Source organism: Sarcophilus harrisii, chromosome 4, assembly GCF_902635505.1.
Source record: "Sarcophilus harrisii chromosome 4, mSarHar1.11, whole genome shotgun sequence".
In the NCBI taxonomy this organism is placed as follows: domain Eukaryota; kingdom Metazoa; phylum Chordata; class Mammalia; order Dasyuromorphia; family Dasyuridae; genus Sarcophilus; species Sarcophilus harrisii.
In genome coordinates, this window is record NC_045429.1 from 372,556,970 (window position 1) to 372,577,475 (window position 20,506).

The window sequence follows — 20,506 nt, forward strand, 5'->3', positions numbered from 1 at the left end:
TGAGAAAATGAGATTTAGGGTAACAAGAAGAATCAAGGTTTTTCTCTGTTTTTGTTATTTTCCTCCTATTTCAGATACACTGAGAATTGAGAATCCTTAAAATTGTATCACCTACTCTGTGTATAATTAGTCTAGTTTATCTGGTCTTCCTATTCCTTTTTTTCAGTGCCATTTTTCATGGATTACATCTAAGGCAGTAATATTAGAGTCCAAAGGCAATAAGAGTTTCTCTTCCCTTGATACAGTTAATATACATTTGTCAAGGTCCTGTACTAAATGATCAGAATATAAGTCACAAGAAGCCAGTCATTTCCTTCAAGGAGCTTATATTCTAAAAAGACAGAAAACAAAAGGAGTAATAAAAGTGAGGAGAGAAAAAGTACCTAACTTGGGGTATGATGGAGAAGTCCAGAGAGGGGGCACTATGATAAATGAAGAGATGGCTGCTCTGGGCATCCTCCTTAAACAGAGATTCTAGGAGGAGCTTGTCCTCTGACTTCCAATCAGACAGGCCCTAGGAGTACAGGTATGAATTTCAGAGCTATGATCTTGTAAAATGAAGAAATTCTTGAATGGAACGTTATGGAGAAGTCCAAAGGAGTGCAGCCAGGTAGAAAATTAAGTTTGTAATAAAAAATAAATTTTAAATCAACATTTTCCATTCTTATTTATGGTCCTAAGAAGCAGGATCATTAAAAGTATATAATAAACATCAATATAAATCATAGGAAATTAATGATAAATCAAGGTCACTTGTAAACCAAATTATTTATAGCAGCATTTTTGTATGGAAGCAAATGACTGGAAACAAAGTAGACTCCCATTAAATAGAGAATGGATCAACAATTTCGACTTTAGTATGTGAACATAATAGATTATTATTAGAAATTATGAGTATAAAGAAGCATGGGAAGACATATAAACAAAATGCAATTAGAAAGAGCAAATAAAATAATATATGCAATGATTATAATGTAAATGAATACAACAACAAATAATAAAAACTGAATGCTTGTGAAACTATTCCCAAGCTTGGCTGAAAAGATCTAGGGGAAGGAAAGTATTTTCTTCTCCCCTTCCTTGAAAAGGGGAGGGAGGCAGACAGAGCCAAGAAAGCAGAATAAAAGCAGGGGCTTCCATGAGTTCTCCGCTAAACCCCTTCAAAATTTCTTTAAATAATGAGACTAAATTCTAGAGTGGCAGAACCTACAAAACAATGAAGAGAAACAATTTTCTTGCCCAAGACAACTTAGAAAGTTGCAGGAAAGATCTGTTGTACCTGAGTAAGAATGAAGCACAGTCCAATACAGACTAGCCCTGAGCAAACCAGGAACAGCTCAAAAGGAGATTTACTAAGGGTCCCTTTGCTGATGCTAGAGACAGAACACTCTTGCATTGTCTATATTTGGATCAGGGTTGCAATCCTGGGTCTATGAAAAGAAGCACTAGAAGAACAGAACTTTCAGCTGAAGGATAGCAGGGATCTTGGTAACAGTTCCAGGGTTGAAAAAATCTGTGCTGTGTTTAATCTACACTGGATTACTTGCTATCTAGGAGAGGGGAGAGAGGCAGAGGGAGGGAGAAAAAATTACAATACAAGGTTTTGCAAAAGTAAATGTTGAAAACTATCTTTTCATGTACTTTGAAAAATAAACTATTAACTAGGAAAAACTATTTGTGTTTATGGTCTCTTACCAACCAGTGCACAGTTTATGTGAGTAGTCGACACACTTCTCCTTAGATCATACAACACTGGAAGAACCAAAAACTCACAGGCTCCCAGAAACAGTTCTGAAAATAGCTGCACAAAAAACCTGAAGCTTGGGGCAATGGCCCCTCCACTCAGGAAGCAGAGCTCCCCTTTAGCATAGAATTAAGAGTAAAAAATAGGTTGCAAAACAGTACACAAAAGGAAAAAAATTTGGACCATAGAAAGTTTCATGGTGACAAGAAAGATCAAAAAACACACAGAAGAAAATAAAAAAGTCAGTATTCCTGTATCCAAAGCCTTCAAGAAAAATATGAATTGATCTCAGGCCATGACAAAACAGAAAGAGTATTTTAAAATCAAATATGGGAAGCAGAGGCAAAATGAGAAGGAAAAATGAGAGTGATACAAGAAAATCATGAAAAAAAAAGAGTCAACAGCTTATTAAAGAAGGCACAAAGAAATACTCAATAAAATAACATCTTAAAAAATTAAATAGGCTAAATAACAAAAGAGGCACAAAAATCTAATGAAGACAAGAATGCCTTGAAAAACCAAAAAAGAAAAAAGAAAAAGATGCACAAAAATTCACTGAAGAGAAGTACTCTTTAAAAAGTAAAATTGGCCAAAAGGAAAAAGAGAAACAAAAGCTCACTGAAGAAATTATTTTCCTCAAAAGTTACAACTGGTTAGGTAGAAGCTAATGACTTCATGAGACATCAAGAAACAAAATCAGAAGAATGAAAAAAATAAAAAAATGTGAACTATTCCAATGTTCATTGGAAGAACAACTGCCCTGAAAAATAGATCAAGGAGATATAATTTAAGAATTATTGAACTATTTGAAACTCATGATCAAAAAAGGAGCCCTGCTATTTACTAGAGGATAAAATAGAAAAATAAAAACTCCACAGATCCCCTCCTGAAAAAGGTCTCAAAATGATAACTCTCAGGAATATTATAATAGCCAAATTCCAGACCTCCCAGACCAAGGAGAAAATATTGCAAGTAGCTAAAAACAAACAATTTAAATATCATGGATTCATAATTAAGACATTACAAGATTCAGCAGCTTTTACCTTAAGGGATTAGAGGGCTTGGAATATGATTTTTCCAGAAGGCAAAGAAGTTAGGGTTACAACCAAGAATGACCTAACTAGCAAAATTGAGTCTAATCTTTCTGGGAGGGGAAAATATGCATTCAATGAAATAGAGGACTTTCAAGCATTCCTGAACAAAGACATAGAAAACTTAACTTTCAAATGCAAGATCCAAAATAAGCATAAAAAGGTAAACAGGAAAGAGAAATCATAAGGTTAAATTATTTATATTCCGATTTGGAAAAATGATATGACTACTAAAAACTTTCTCATTATTACGGCAGTTAGAAGGAGTAAACATACACAGAAAGCAGAGGCATGAGCTGAATATAATGGTATGATTATTTAAAAAAAACATTAAGGAATAAGAAAGAATACTCTGGGAAAAGAGGAGAAGGAGAAGTGAATTGGGATAAATTATATGATGTAAAAAAAGACCTGGATGAAATTTTTACAATGTAGTGGGAAAAGGAGCACACAGAACCTTACTCTCATTGGAACTAGCTCAAAGAGGGAATAATATACACATTATCAGGTGTAAAAATCTATTTTATTATACAGAAAAGAAGGAAGGGAAGGGGATGGGGAGGAAGGGGGAACAGAGTTGAAAGAAGGGAGGATAGTTTGGGGGAGATAAAGGTCAGAAGCAAAACACTTTTGAGAATAATTAGAATAAAAGGAGAGAGGGAGAGTAGGATAAATAGGAAAATAGGATGGAGGGAAATACTTAGTTGGAAATAAATCATTATTGTGAAAAAGTTTTTACAGTGAATTTCTCTGAGTTCATTTTCAAACATAGAAAACTGAGTTAAATTTATAAAAATAAGAGCCATTCCTCAATTGATAGTCAAAGATAGATGTGAACAGGCAAATTCAGACAAAATAATCAAAGAAAGCTATAATCATATTTAAAAAGTGCTCTAAATCACTACTAATGAAAGAAATGCAAATTAAAACAACTGAGTTACTACCTCATACCTGTCAAACTAGCTAATATGAAAGAAAAGGAAAATGACAAATGTTGGAAGAAATGTAGGAAAACTAAAATACTAATGCACTATTGGTGAAACTGGCTGATTCAACCATTCCAGAGAGCAATTTGGAACTATGCCGAAAGGGCTTTAAAACACTTTGATCAAACAATATCACTAGTGCTGAATCTATATCCCAAAGAAATTAAAAAAGTCAAAAAGGCAAAGGACCCATATGTTCAAAAATATTTATAGCAGCTCTTTTAGTGGTAGCAAAAAATTGGAAATTAAGTGGAAGTCCATTAATTGAGTAATTGTGATGGAATACTATTATGCTTTAAGAAATGACATGCAGAATGATTTCAGAGAACCTGGAAAGATTTGCATGAACTGATACAAAATGAAATGGGCAGAACCTGAACATTGTACACTGTATGTCTATCTGCTATGAATAACTTAGGGATTCTTTCATAGAATGACTTACAAGGAAATGTATTTTGCACATTTAAACATTTATAACCTATATCAAAGTGCCTACCTTCTCTACAAGCGAGGAGTGGGGCAGACAGAAAATTTGGAACTCAAATTTGGAAGGAGTTACAGGGGGAAAGGAAAGGGGAAGGTTAAAAATCGTTTTTACATGTAATTGAGAAAAAAAAATATTAAATAAGAAAAAAGAAAGAAAAATAAGGCGTGGCAATGGAATAGTGAACCAATGTGGCATGTAGCTGACTTTACAGATGTTAGGTATTTTTACTTAACTGTTTTCTTGCTCTTTTTGACAGTCCATTTAAAGGGACAGCTCCCTGGGAGGTAGTGCCAGAAAGTTATGTTGGGAAATATAAGTGATACACAAATTATAGGAATTATAAATGAATCAGGGGGGGAGGAGGGGAACTAACCACAATCAATTTAAAATCACCCAATTATCAGTTCATAAGCTGAGATGCTAATATGTTTAATAAAATGTATTTTAATTGAAGGTTTACTTTAATATATTAGCCTATTTACCATTCTTTGCATTATAAAAGGCAAAGAGAGATACTGTATTATTTTGAGCTGACTTTTAGAGGTCAAATTTTATATTCCCAAATAGGTTTATAGCAAAAGTTACTGCAAAAAAAAAAAAAAAAAAAAAAAATCCATGTACTTATTTCAAGCAACATTCCATGAAATCAAATGGATCATATCTCATTACAATTAGCCAGGACTGATATAAGTAAATCATTATTAATTGCTAGACCTCATTTGCAAATATTATTATATATTTATTAAATGAATAAGTAAAGCCACACTGTTGGGACAAGAAACATGAATTCTGAAGCCTATGTTAAAATAAACAATTTCAAAGCAAACAAACAAACAAACAAACAAACAAACCTGTTACAGACATAATTTACATAAAGCTGAATAAAAAGATTTTCAAAAATAACTTTATGTATATGTTTGTGTGTATATAAAGAGTACAAAAACATGTTATAGCTTTTGGTATCACAGATGATATTTTCAAAAGCTTTAAGTTAGCACAAGATTTCATGTTTATGTTAAGAGAAAGAATACAAAATTAAAATACAGGAGAGATCATCTAGTTTGTCCAAAATGAAGTAACAGCAAAAACATAGGGATAGTGGACAAGATGAAAAAAACAAACACATCTGGATTAAATGCTACAGTTGTACAACAGCCACATAACTGGAAAAGTGCTACACATCGATACTGTCTACTTGCTTAAAATGAGGCAGAGAAAAGAAACTAGAGCCAATAGAATATGCTCATGATTATAATAATTAAAAAAAAAAAAAAAGGTGAGCTCAAATAAACTGCGATTTCCAATCTTGGCTCAAAAAACAAAGGCTGGAACACACTTCTCATCCCAAAAGGAGTGAGACAGGAGAGGCAAGAAAGGGGCCTGAAAGTACTCAATTTTTACTTATCCTGAGCCTAACTTCAACTTAATTGTTTTTCTGAAGGGTACTTGGGGGAAAAAACACCAATAAAACTTTTAAAATACCATATCAAATAAACAGTCATGTCAGACTTTTCTTGGTGAAGATATTAGAGTAGTTTTCCATTTCTTTCTACAGCTTACTCTACAGATGAAGAAACTGAGGCAAACAGTTAAATGACTTGTGCCGGGTCACATAGCTAGTAAGTATCTGAGGTCAAATTTGAATTCAAATCTTCTTAACTTTAGGCCCAGTGTTCTATCCACTAAAACCACATAGATTCCCAGGGGGGAAAAAGATATAAATTTGCAGCAGAGAATTGTTATTTAGTTGTTTCAGTTCAGTTAATGATTTATTTGGGAGGCTTTTTTTTGGAGAGATAACTGAAGTGGTTCACCATTTCTTTCTCCAGTTCATTTTACAAATGAAGAAATTTAAGCAAACAATATTAAGTGACTTGCCCAGGTTCACACAACTACTAAGTGTCTAAGGCCAAATTTGAATCCAGATCTTCCTAACTTCAGGCCCAGTGCTTTATCCACTAAAACCACTTAGATGCCCAGGAAAAAAAAAGGGGGGGGGGGCATATAAATTTGCATCAGAGAATTGTTATTTAGTTGTTTCGGTCATTTTAGTGTTGTAATGACTTCATTGTTTTTTTTTTTTTTGGGGGGGGGGGGAGTTTGCAGAGATAACTGAAGTGGTTCACCATTTCCTTCTCCAGCTCATTTTACAGATGAGGAAATTAAAGTCAACAGTGTTAAAGTGACTTGCCCAGGATCACACAGCTAAGGTTTGAATCAGGTCTTCCTGATTCCAGGTCTGGTATTCTATTTACTGCCCCTAAATAAAGCTTAACCACCTTATAAATTTTTAACCTCACTGGGCTAGTGATTGCAGTAGAGGAGTAGCAACAGTAGTAGTGGTTGTGGTAGCAATAATAACATTACTATTAGACAACTGAAAAAGACAGTAAACTGGTGGTGAACAGAGGGTATTTTTCAGTTTTCTGTGTATCACCAGTCCTTAGTACAGTGCCTGGCACATAGTAAGTTCTTAATTAAATGTTACTTGACTGACTAAAGCTCTCAAAAATAATTTCAGAAGGTGCTACTAAAATAGTACATTACTAAAACAGAAGCCAAGAATCACTGACTATCCGGATGTCTAAGATGTTGAAAATGAGAAGGAGGGTATGACAAAAAGAACACTGTACAAAAGAGAAGAGATCTCTGATGTTAATTAGCTGTTGAACTGAAACAAGAATATATTTACAAAGCTTTTTTCCTCACAGCCACCCTATACTGAGCCTTAGTTTTCCTTAGGGAAACGAGATTGGCAAAATGATAAATAAACTCTAAATTTCAAACTTTTAACTCTAAAATTATATGACTTCCAGACAACTCATTCAGTTGTGTGACCATTCTGTTAAATAGCCAAGGACTGCCTGTCAATCTTTCAGCTCTTTACAAATTTCCAATCTGCTTTAAAAAAAAAAAAATGCATCTAAATGCAAAACTAAGTTTTGTTACTTAAGAGAATATTGGGGATGGCTTAGCAGTGACAACTGAAACTGGGAAACACCATATAAATGTGAGTGTGTGTTTTTTCTCCCTTCGGAAACACTTTTCAGAGTCGTCCTTTGGAAACCCCACCTCTAGTCCCCAGCCCACCCACTGCAAGATTTCCTCGGCCCGGGTCGTGCGCCGGACCCGCAGCATCTCCACCGCGGCTCCCAAGGCTTTCCAGGAGAGGTTTCCCTGGGCAATACGGGGGGAGAGGGAAGGGATGCAGTCTCGTGCCACGGCCAGGGCCGGGCACACGGCAGGGGGTGGAGGGGAGGTCAAAGATGTGACAGGTAGATGAGCTCCTGCCGGGAAAAGGAGAAGTGAAAGGGGGAGGGCGGTGACGGACCCCCCAGCCTCGGGCAGGCTCAGAACTCCCTTTCGACCTCCGCCTGCAGCCTCGAGCTCCCCAGCCAAGGCCCTGGGAAGGGAAGGGGGAGATGCTGGGCGCCCTTCGCTAATGCAAACCCCCCGAAAAGAAAGGCTCCAAAGCACGTCCCTAAGTCCCACCTCCTCCCTTGCACACAGGAACGGCAAGCGAGGAACACCACGCCGGAGCCGAGCAAAGCCAGAGCTCGGGGCGCTTAACGTCCTAAGGCAGCGGCTCCGCGTTGGCAGGAAGACGCCCTTCCCACGCCGGGGCGCCCCGCGGAGTCGGGGCCGATCCCCTCCCGGGCCGGCGCGCGCGGCTCCAGCCTCAGGAGCCCTCCCCGGCTCCGGAGAGCGACGGGCGCACGGGCTGCCGCGGCCAGGGACGCCGGGCGGGGGGCCTGCACAGCGGCTTTTACCTGCGCCTGCCGCCGCCGTCGCCGTCGCCGCGCGCTCCCCCTCCCCCAGGCTGGGAGAATCCCGCGGCGTCGTCGTCGTCGTCGTCGTCGTTGTCGCTGGAATCGTAGCTGTGCCCCAGCCGCTGCAGCCGCCGCCGGACTCCCAATCCCTCCGCCCCCTCCAGTAACCCAGGAAACCGGGAACACCAGCCCCTCCTCCTGGCTACCCCCTTCCTTAGCCCAAAGCCGCCCTCCTGCGCCTGCGCAAGAGGCTCCGCCTCTGGCCCGACCCTCCCAACCCCTGCTCCCTCCTTTGGCTCCCGGAGGAGATCCAAGCTGACGTCTCCGCGACGTGACGCACGGAGCCTCAGCGCCGGGGGAGGAGGGATTATAACGGGGGCTCAGCTGAGCGCAGCAGCGCCGCGGAGGGCGGGCGGGCGGGCCTGAGGAGGCGAGAAGCGTTTCCGGCCGTGGAGTTCCCGTCTCGGACCTCGGCTCCTTCTCTCCCCAGCGGGGCATCGCCTGAGGGGCTCGAGAGATCGGGGAAAGGAAGCGGAGACCCGGGGTTTTTCTAGAAGCGGGGTTTGCAAATCATCCCGTGGCGCTCAGGGCGAGGGCTGCGGAGTGTTCGCAGTCTCCGTCCTGCTATGAGCTGGAGCAAAAACTGAGCACGAAACTTAAAATGAAGCCACCCAGGGCCGCCCGGGCGTGGAAGGACAAGACCCCACCGGGCCTTCCCCCTTAAACCTTTTCCTAGATGTGAGGTTGCAAATGGCTTGACCATCCTTCATCTGCATGTGACGTCAGATTGGGCCTGGGCATCGGTCTCCCCTTTCATAATTGAACGGGGCGGGGGTCGTGAAATTATGATTTATTGTTAGCCAATGTTTGATTTACGGACCTGTTTTATAGACCTAAAAAACCGGGGGTCGTGTAGAAATCTTTCCCGGGAAAAGGAGTCTCCGGTGCAAAAAGTTGAAGAAGCCCTAGTTTTACCCACGAAAGGGACCCTACCTCTGAGCTCAGGCCTGGGGGAGGGTGGGAAAGGGAGACAGGTAGAGAGAAGGGAGGGGATTCAGGATCTTTCTTATCTCTGATTTTTTATGCCTAAAACCCCAAAGGAAAAATCACAAAACTTAGATTTGGCCCACGTTTAGAATCTTCTCGAAAATAACTTTATGTGAAGGTACTCAATGTATAATGAAATTCAGTTATAGTAAAGCTTTTTATTTCCTAAAACACACACATATGAAATTCAATTGAAGTTTATTTCCTAAACACACACACACACACATACACACAAAATTCAGTTAAAGCTTTTTATTTCCTAAACACACACACACACACATACACACAAAATTCAGTTAAAGCTTTTTATTTCCTAAACACACACACACACACACATACACACAAAATTCAGTTAAAGCTTTTTATTTCCTAAACACACACACACACACACATACACACACAAAATTCAGTTAAAGCTTTTTATTTCCTAAACACACACATATGAAATTCAATTGAAGTTTATTTCCTTAACACACACACACGAAATTCAGTTAAAGCTTTTTATTTCCTAAACACACAAATAAACACATACATGAAATTCAATTAAAGTAAACCTTTTTAATTTTTTAAACAAAGTCATACACCCACATACAAAATTCAGTTTTAGTAAAGCTTTTTATTTCCTAAAATCACACACATACACACAAAATTCAGTTAGAATAAAGCTTTTTATTTCCTACACACACACACACAAAATTCAGTTAGAGTAAAAGCTTTTTATTTCCTACATATAACATGCCTACAACGCAAAAAGGTTTTGATATGAACATTGACAAAGACAAGACTTAAAATACGAAACAGTAACCAGTAACTCCTATTTTACTATCCTTGAAGGTTGATACTTAAAATATCTAAACATGAAACATTTCATAGAATTCCTGACCAATTATATCATCTTTGTTATATATCTCCTGGCAAGCCAGGGCATGGTTTGGGCTCATCTTCGTGTTAGTAGTCATTTTTTTTGGAGAAGAGTATAGCTAACCAAAAACCGCATCCAGCTACCAATCACCTATGATTGAGGAGCCCAAGAACTCCCAAACTCCAAAAGTAGTCACCCTGAAAAGTCCATCTCTAATGATTGCTATTTGGCCACCTACACTGGCCACCACACTATGTTCTATCAACAAAGAAACACAAAACGGAAGAGACAGCCCAAGGCTGGAGGTCAAGTCTCAAAACTGTCCAGCTCAGCACAATTGTTCTCAATGTCATGTGCAATTCCACAGTATAACTAGATGGAAGGGACAAAGTGAGAAGATGGAATCTGTCCACCATGGGGAAACCTGGCCTAGAGTCAGGGAAAGCACAGCTTCCTGAGTTCAGATCTGGCCTCAGGCACTTTCTAGCTATGATCCTGGACGAGTCACTTCACCCAGTTTGCCTCTGTTTCCTCATCTGTGAAATGAGCTGGAGAAGGAAATGGCAGACCACTGGAATATCTCTGCCACGAAAACCTCAAAATGGGGTCATGAAAAGTTGGACATGAGTAAAAACGATTGAACAGCATATTGGAGGGGAGTGCCAGAGGGTAGAGTCTCCCTTAAAATCTACTTAGTCAGCTCTTCTTGACAGTGACTAATCTTCTTTGACCCAAAGCTCCTTCTCTCCTGCTTCTAGCATAGTAACCAGCAGCCTGCAGCATAACCTCAGAATCCTTTAGCTCTGGGCACATTTGTCCTGGAGAGTAGCCAAGGAAGTTCAACTTAGATCCATATATGTTCTATGGGGTAGATTTCAGTCAGATCTCCCTTATATATAAAATAAGATGCATAATTTCCTTGCAGTATTAAGGAAAGTGCTATGCAAACCTTAAAGCACTAAATAAATGTGTTATTACTGGTATAGCTATTTGTGTTTGGAGCCCAAAATGCTAGATGATGTAATAGATAAGCATTTACAGCATGTCTACCCTATCCCCTAATCCTTTGAGACAACTCCCAATAGCTCACCCATTGTTGCCGTTGCCAGAGAAGGCAGAGTCTGGATGGATTGTCTGAGAGAGGTCCCAAGAATATAAAAGTTAAGCAACATGGAATCAATTGCCAATCAAAATCAACATATGTTGTCAAAATTTACAAGAATTGTTACTCTCTATCTTGGGCAATAAACAATACCACCCCTGTTCATCCCTGATGTCCCCTCCTGTACTTCTGATTAATTCAGAATTGCTGTACAATCAGTGTTAGCCCTTTCACAAACTACTACAATCCAACAAGACACAAGAGCTGGTATAGACCATGGATATTGCATGCAATTTTTAAATTGTAAAAGTGACAGAAAAGCAGAATCAATGTTAAAGATAACATGAGAAGATAGTGATTCTAATATAGGAGGGAATTAGGGAAACAATTTAGAATTAGGTAAGAACATAATAGCACTTAATAATTCAAAGTTTGCAAAGCAATGTTATATATTATCTCATTTGATCTTTTCAACAACCTTTTTGAAATAGGAGTTACTATAATCCCCCTTTACAGATGAGAAACCTGGGACTAATAAACATGAAATGCTTTGCCAAAGGTCATACAATTGGTAAATGTCTGAGAGAGGATTGGAACTCATATCTTCCTAACTCTAAATGTAATACTCTATCCATTATACTGCCAATAAGAAAAGTAATTGTTCATTTCTATTAACCCAGCAGCTCCACTACTGGCTATGTACTTCTAGATTTAAAAAAGAGTAGAAATCCTAAGGTTTATCATATCCTCATAGTAGCACTTTTTGTAGTAGCAAAGACTTGGAAACAAATGGGTACCCATCAATAGAAGAAAGGCTAAACAACTCTAATATAGGAATGTAATGGAATTTAATTGCATAGTAAAACATAATAAATAGGAAGAAAAATATGAGATTGTGTGAACTGATACAGAATGAGGAAAAAGATAATTAGAAGAACAACAGTGACAATATCAGTGTAATTGATTGTATCTTGAAGTCAAGTAATAGATAAGTTTATATTTCATGCTAGAAAAGGAGTCACTAAGCATTTTGATGGTTTGGTTTTTTTACATCAAATGAAAACATATATCTGCAGTGTAATGTGACTTTTAAAAGGTATTATTTCAAAGATTTTATCCCTTTGCTCCCCCAGAAATATTATTCTCTTTTAAAAGATTTCTGGCCCTGGCCCTAAAAACAATTAAGGCTGGTTAAATGAGCTGAATTTCTTCTTCACTGTAAAGGATCAGACTACTAAAAAAAAGCAACAGGGAAAACAGCTTGCCACTGCTTGAATACCAATTGTATGATCTTGGGCAGATAATTTAGACCTTCCAAATTTCAACTCTCATATATGATACAATTCAGAAGGATATAGAGGCATTGCCTACCTTCATATTACCAAAGGCTGGCTCTATGCAGTCTTTTAATGCAACTCATTTATGTTGTGGATGCCTGCTTATATTTACAAATGAAGAAACTAAATGGTACAAAAGTTAAATGTTGATCTAAGTCAGTCTCTGAGTTTCTTTTGAATGGAACAGAAAAAAAAAAATAGCTTTAAATTTTCATTAAAAATAAAGTACAAAAAAGAAAGCACATAGTTGTTCTTCAATAACTTCAATGTTTATGATAAAAATATAACATAATTTGCAAATATTTCTATAGGATAGTAGTATGGAAAGTGCTTTCTACATAAATCTTAATATATTGTATAAATTGCTTATTTTGTTATCATTAATTTCATTATCGAGATATGTAATAGTACAGATGATTTTCAGAGATCCAAAAATATTAATTATTTCATAAATATTGAAAAATAAAGCTGCACAACATAGTGGAAAAATATTAATTCTGAATTCAGTGTGTCAGAATTATAATTCCTTTTTTGGATGTTTATCATCTGTATGATCTTGAAGAAAGAAGGGAGATAGTAGGAAGCAAATATTTATTAAGTGCCTATTATGTGGCACCATGCTAAATCTTTTATGCTATGCTAAGTACCTTACAAATACTATTTCACTTGATCCTTACAACAACCCTGAGAAGTAGGTACCATTATTATTCCCATTTTTTTAATTGAGGAAAACAAAGCAGGCAGATTAATTTACCTAAAGTCATACAGCAAGTAAGTGTCTAAGATTGGATTTCATTATTGATTCCAGACCTTGTATTCCTTCCACTGTGCCACCTAGTGTCTTTGAGAGAGTCCCCAGCCTCAGTTTCTTCATCTGTAAAGAAGGTTCAACTAGATGACTTCTGAAGTCCCTTTAAGATCTAGTATCTTAAAAATATTTTCCAATGACCAACTACTAAAAATATTTTACTCGAGAAAATTCTTCAGCAAGGAAATGAAAAATTGGAGTATGAAAATTCAAATCATAAACTTCTTACACTGGAAAATATAAATGGAAACTAACATAATTTGCTTCTAAAAATAGATTGTAGGTATAAAGGTTTGAATATATTTGAACAGTAGAATTAACTACTCTGGACCTACTCCTTCAATTCTTAAACTTCACCTCTTTAAGTTCCCATAAAATCATATGATTCTACTTCATTTAAAAAAAGATTCATATAAGCACAAACTTTAATGGTTCCAAGGTACTTTAAACTTAATCCTACTGCTTGAATATTTTAATATGCAAATAAGCTCAGACACAGTTGATTAAAATTCAGTTGTATATTTGAATATACAACTAGTTATTAATTTGTATTGGAATTAGGCAACCTTTGAAGTGAATGACAATTCTCATTGACAATTCATTAATTTATAATGGATGTATGGAAAATAAAATAGATACAACTTTAATCACTGCTGCAATTCCCTGAAGCAGATGGCCTTATTGGGAATTAGTCTAGGAAATATATAATTTTTAAGTGGGGGGAGGGAGGGGAATTGATTCCTGCCCTGATTATTTGTCTGAATGCTAAGCTTGGTGCCTGAATCATGATCTTGCTCAGTCCCAAAAGTCTGAACTACACCACTGTTGCTTGCCTTTGAATTTCTTCCTTTCTTGGTTTAGCATGTAAGGCCTCCCTATCAGTAATGCTATCTTCTGCTTATATCCCTTTCTTGGCCCAATCGAATAGTGAGTGACAGAATTGTCAGTTTTTGGCACCTATGCCTATTGCAGTGTCCCAGTGTCTGATAGTATCCTGGAAGGGATTTGGGACATCTTCTTGCCCTGGTGAACAGAAAGAATCTCCTTAAGTCCTGGAGTGCAATTCCTAGTGTCAACAGACCTTTCTATCTTCCCTATGCTGAGCTAAATTGGACAAATGGCTGAGTAGGACTTTTTCTGGATTTTCTCATCAGTATTTGGTCTGGTGCATTTTTTAGATCTATTTGTAGGAATTTTGGAGAGGGGTGCATCTTGACTCTACCTCTCCCTTATGTCTCTCCAAACTAAAATGGGCAATTCTGTGCCACATGAATACCATAGAAGATGCTGGTTCTGAATTCTTCTAAAGTACACTTTGTTTTATATGTACCATATGTACCTCATGGGGAAAATTAATAAGTATTTCGAAACTCTAATAATAGGTTCCACTGACACTTCAGAGAAATCAAAATAGATAGTCTTCTATTTTAAAAAGGGTTAGAGTATTGAAAGATGAAGACGTCTTTAGCTGGGGTGTTGCTGCTTTCCACTGAGAAAATATTGTCCTACTAAAATTGTCTAAATGTCTAAATTATTATTTATACCACACCCATGTAGTACCAGGAAGTACACCAAGCATACAAGAGATACCTAAACCAAGGCTTCATGGCACTGGTTATTCAGGATTAAATGATAATATCTGTACAATTTTCTTTATCATATTTTTACCAGTTATAAGGAAAATAATTTCCTCAAAGAATATCAATTATTATTTAGACAACACAGTCAGGTATTCACAAACTCCAGAGCTGTCTCCTCAGCAAAATGTAAGGCTATTTTGTTTCTGACAGGATACTGGGAGTTGGGCTGATTTTTTTTTTTGAAGCTTTTTATTTACAAAGCATATGCATGGGTAATTTTTCCAACAATGACCCTTGCACAATCTTTTGTTGCATGGACTGATCTTTTAAAAAGCATTTTAGTATTATTAAGAGAATTTCTTGGTACTATTCCCATATCAATTTTTTCTTAAAGGAAAAAACCTTAATATTTCAGCATTGGTATTAATAATTGATGATACTATTTTAATCTAGTGGCTCTTTTTAATAAAAGAAATAATGGAAAGAAAAACTTATTAAAGTAAAAATAATTAGACTAGAAGGGAGAATAAGAGAAATTGGTTTTTAGACCTATAAAAAAAATCTCATTGTCAAAGGCAAGGAGATCACTAATTAGTGAAAGAAAAGACTTCCATTGTCAGGAATCAGTAAATTTTACCTACATTTCTTCTTATTATTTTTTATTTTACACAAACATTTCTTTCATATATTTAGCCCAAATCTACCTCAACCATTTCAAGTCTGTTACCAGTATAAGCAGGAATAATAAGTCTATTACAACTCTTGGTGATTTGTGCTATATTAAAGAAATTTAATGGAGTTTTGCAAATAGCCATTTCCCCATGGCAAAAAGTATATGAACCAAGGTCAGAATGCAATCTCTATTCTTAAAAAGCTGATGCTTCAAATGTGGATTTTATCACATTTGCAGCAATTAATCCTAATAGCTGTGGGATAGATGCATCAGCTTCAGTGTTGTTTTTGTTTCCAATCTATGGGGGGAGAAAGAGGGGGGGAATACAATACTCTTAACAGAACAAAAAATAGAAAACTTAAACTATCCAGTCTCCAAAAAAAGTTGAACAAGTCAAAAATGAACTCCCATGAGGGGCAACTAGATGGTCCAGTGGATAGAGCACCACCCTGGATTCAGGAGGACCAGAGCTTAAATCCAACCTCAGACATTTAACACTTAAATCTGTGTCACCCTGAGCAAGTCACTAGACAGAGAAAATGACTAAACAAAGAAAAAAAAACTACCATAGGAAAAAATCTGGAGACCAAAAGGTTTTATAATCAATGAATTTGTATCAAACACTCAAAATAGTTAACTCCAATATTGTATAAATTATTTGCAAAAAGAGGGGGGAAAGCAAATAGCAAATTCCTTCTTTGAGCCATATTTATATGGTCTTGATACCCAAACCACATGCATTAAGAGAAATTACGAGAAATCTATAGACCAATGTCTCTATTGATTATCAATGCGAAAAGTGACTACTGCAACATGTTAAAGGACTGTATCTTATGTAGAGATTAGAGTTTGCTGGAAATTCATGGTTCATTGAATATTAGGAAAAATTTAGACATCATAGATAGTGTTAATTTCAAAAAAGGAAACATCATATGATATAGAAAAATGTTTTGCCAAAATACAATGCCCATATAGTTGGGTTTTTTAACATAGGAATAAATTGATCTTTCACACAATTATTTTGAAAGTTCATACCTGCACTGCTAACCCAAAAGTTGGGGGGAAGGGGACAGGCAAGGTCTGGGATGATTCAGATATAGTCCTCTAGTCTCCAAGAGAGTTAGGAACCAGATAAATAAAATTATTAAAAAAAACTTTTTATACAAATTAAATCAGATCTACATAACTGGAGAAGTACTAATTGTTCATGGGTAGGCAAGGTTCTTATAATCAAAATGACAATTTTACTCAAACCAGTTTATATATTCAATGCTCTTTGAATTAAATTATCAATTTTTAATTGAATAAAAAAAAATGACAAAATTCATTTGGAAAAAAAAAAGTCAAAAATATCAAAGGAAATAATGAAAAAATGTGTTTGGTGTCTGTGGACATCTCTACCAGATGGGGTTAGGTAAACCCCAGAGAGGGTTAGGGAAAAGGAAAAAAAAAAAGAAATTTACATGATAATTTTGTTGTATCTTTAAAAGGAATGGCATGTTGTACCGGGTAAATTTCATGTGTAGTTTTATGTGTAATCATCTTTTTTGTTGCATTATGTTATGGGAATGATTGTTTTATTACATAAATTAAAAATGAAATTAGAAATGATTGAATCTAGGCTCTCATCCCATAACAGATTCTTCCGTGCAACATTCTTAACAGAATTTTATCTCTAGTTATATTTATTCTCTCCGTTGTTATTGTATGGCATCATATAGTGCTGACCTTTGTTATTACTGAAGTAAAAATGATGGTTTACTCCTGTGCTAAGAAACCCTGAGCAATTATGATTATTTAATTAATGTTGCTTTTGTCTCATATTCGATGTCACTACTACTTCTATTTGTTCTCACTGTCAGTGATAAACAAGGGTATAACTGAAGGCTGTCAGGAATTCTTAAGTCAATAATTGTAGATTTTATTAGTTCAATGTGGTCTAACCTGAGAATTATTTGGCAAGATGTATATATTTTCCTTGCAACTCAAAGGTCTTTTTTCATTCATTTATAGGTTTATAGTTGTGTTTCTAGATTATTGTCACACTAGATATCTAATAAATGGAGAATATTATATTTTGCTTTTTTTCTTTTATTCAACACACAAAACACTTTAGCATGCCACTCTTTGGTATGTATCTTTATCAATGTTCACTTTCCTCTTTTTTTGCAATTATATTTTTGTACAATGACAAATGAAATAATATATGTAAAGCACCCTTCAAATGTCAAAATTTCTATATAAATGTCAGTTCTTATTCTTGTCAGAAATGTATGTAACCTCTTATTGTTTTTTATTAAAAATTCTTTTTCACTATGGTCTCACTTATTTTTCTCTAAAATTAAAACAATTATTCCTAGAATATATTGCTAATTTCTGACTGTCAGTTCTCTTTTGTTCCTTTTATGAACTCCAAGATGACCTAATCACTTTTCCTCCACACTTCCCTATCACCAACCAGTTCTTCTTTGTTGGTCAAAATGATGACCCTTTCCTTGTTTCTTCTATCTTTTAAGGAATATAATGTCATCAGAATAAGTCAAGATTTTCAGTAGAATTAGAAAACACTATCATTACTACATCCTTTAAGTCCTGTCTAAAATCCTATCTTCTCTAGGAAGTTTCCTGTAAAAAGTTTTCAAACCCTCTTAATGCTGGTGCTTTCTCTTTGAATTATTTCCTATTCATTCTGTATATACTTTGAATTGCACACATTTGTTTGCTTTTTTTTTTACTCCCCCATTAAGTTTTGAGCATCTTGAAGGTAGGGACTATCTTTTGCTTATTTTTTTTAAATCCCAGAATTTAGCATAGTGCCTAAATTGTAAGTGCTAAATAAATGTTTATTGACTGACTACTCCCTTACTGCCATTGTTCCTTTCTTTTATGGTTTCACTTACCCCATTCACTCTCTAGTTCATGGATTTTTATTAAAGTATCTATCTTTCTGATATACAGAGCTTCTCTTGCACCCTCTTAGGTTTTAAAGAGTCAGTGTGGTAAAGTAAAAATAAAACTGGATTCATATCAAAGGACAAACTTCAAATTCCAGCTTTGCCACTTGATTTTTGTGAAAAATAACTTTAGTAAGTCATTCAACTTCTTTGTGCCAAAGTTTCCTCATGTGAAAATAAGAATTACCTTGGAGGTTCCTTCCAGTCCTAAATCTGTGATTCACTGATCTGCCTCTCTGAACAAAATATATGTTTGTTGTTGTGTTCCTATCATGAGTACTATGTGATTTCAATTCAGATTATTTTTTAACTCTTTTTTCAAAATTAATTTCCACATTAGTCATGTGTGAAAGAAGTATCAGAACAAAAACTTAACCATTTGAATAAATTTCTGTATTTTTCTTTTACCTTTTGTTCTTCACTGCTGTCTAGATCAGAAGCTGGCAGTTAACAAAAAACCTATCTTTTTATGATTTCACTTCAAAGGAAAGTGATTCCATTCTAATTCACATGGCACAGTAGCAACTTACCTCAATTCCCCTTATTGCTAACCTAGACTTCAACTGAAGAATAAAAAGGAAAAAAAAAGTTCAGATTAGATATATAAAATACTGCCTCAAAGAATTTAATGTAAAATTACATTTTTAAAAATTTATCCTAAACTAGTTAGTAACCATTCTGAGATATTATATGCCAAATTTCCTTTGTCTTGGTTAATATAGGAACAGCAGATTTTTTTTTTCAATGCTTTCCATGTTTGACCAAAAATTAAGACAATTGAAGAAAATGACTGAAATAGCTTGCGATTTGGGGCAATTCAATAAATTTCAATAAACTGGGAACAAAAGAGGAAATCTAAATATATGGTACAAAAATATGAATGAATTTCAACAAAACCAGTCTTACTTGGTTTTATCTCTTGAGACTATATGGTACAAAAATATGTACAGGGGGTTGGGACTGAATGGATTTCAGAAAAACCAGATTTTCTTGGGTTAGTCTCAAGAGATATCTTTTAAATGTGTTGATATTAATCTAAGATCTATTGCAAAGAGGAAAAATAGAATGAGAAAATACAAAATATTCATTTATTTGATACTTATTGTATCTATCCTGTACAAAGATGGATCTTATGATCTAGTATAGGGATAAATTACACACAAAAAAGAATGATTATATATAATAGTACCTTTTAAGTGAATTATAGGATTGCTAAATGAACTATATGAGTATGGGGATGAAAGTTGTTCTTAATTGTGGAGATCAGGAAATACTCTATAGGAAAAAGAACATTTGAGAAGGCTTTTAAAGGATATCGAAACATTTAACAGATAAAAGAGAAGGGAAGATGACATTATAAGCAATAGAAACAGTATAAGAGAAAGGCTTAAATATGAGAAAGTACAGGGTGTGAATGAATGAAAAAAAAAAAAAGAAAAGACATTTATTAAAGTGTCAAACTCTGAGCTAAGTGCTGGAGATACAAATAAAAAAGTGAGATAGTCCCTGCTCCCAAATAGCTCACATCCTAATAAGACAAAGGATACTCCTGTTTGGATAACAAGTATAATTTGGGGGTAGAGTAGAATGTATGCAGGAAAGTATCAGGTAAAAATGATAGTCATGCCATGCTTGGAACCTTGAAGAATAGAAAATAAATTGTACTTTTTTTTTTTTTTAGTACACAATAGGAAAACAGATTTGACCAAAACTATGTATTAAAAAAGAAAAAAAATCTAGCTACCTAATAAAAGATAGAAAAGGGAGTAAAATCCAGGAGAATCACTACAAAGACAATAGAAGTGAGGATTGAGAGTCAGAGGTAAAAGCAAAAGATGTAGAGATAGATTTGACTGGACATAGCAATTGAATATGAAAAAGAAGAATTAAAGATAGCTTGAGCTTTTCCTACTCATCCTATGGAGGGATAGGATTGCCACTCTTACTTGTATGACCTTGGACAAATAACCTCTTTGGTCCTCTGTCTCTTCATCTGTAAAGGGAAAGTGTCATCTTAGACCCCTTTGTTCTTTAAATCTATGTTTCTACTGAATTTTTGGAGAAT

General features: G+C 35.9%; 1 protein-coding gene across 3 annotated transcripts in view; it reads right to left on the reverse strand.

The window, feature by feature from the left end:
• LYST (lysosomal trafficking regulator) overlaps positions 1 to 20,506 on the reverse strand; it is a 221,227-nt gene that overhangs the window by 186,505 nt on the left and 14,216 nt on the right. The window contains exon 1 of one of the 3 annotated variants that reach the window (XM_031966938.1): positions 8,079 to 8,156. The exons of 1 other annotated variant lie outside the window; for it this stretch is intronic. The gene's annotated coding sequence lies outside the window, so the exon portion shown is untranslated. Of the gene's footprint in view, positions 1 to 7,800; positions 7,858 to 8,078; positions 8,157 to 20,506 lie in introns of those variants that run through there. One more of the 3 variants, XM_031966939.1, reaches the window with a different exon arrangement.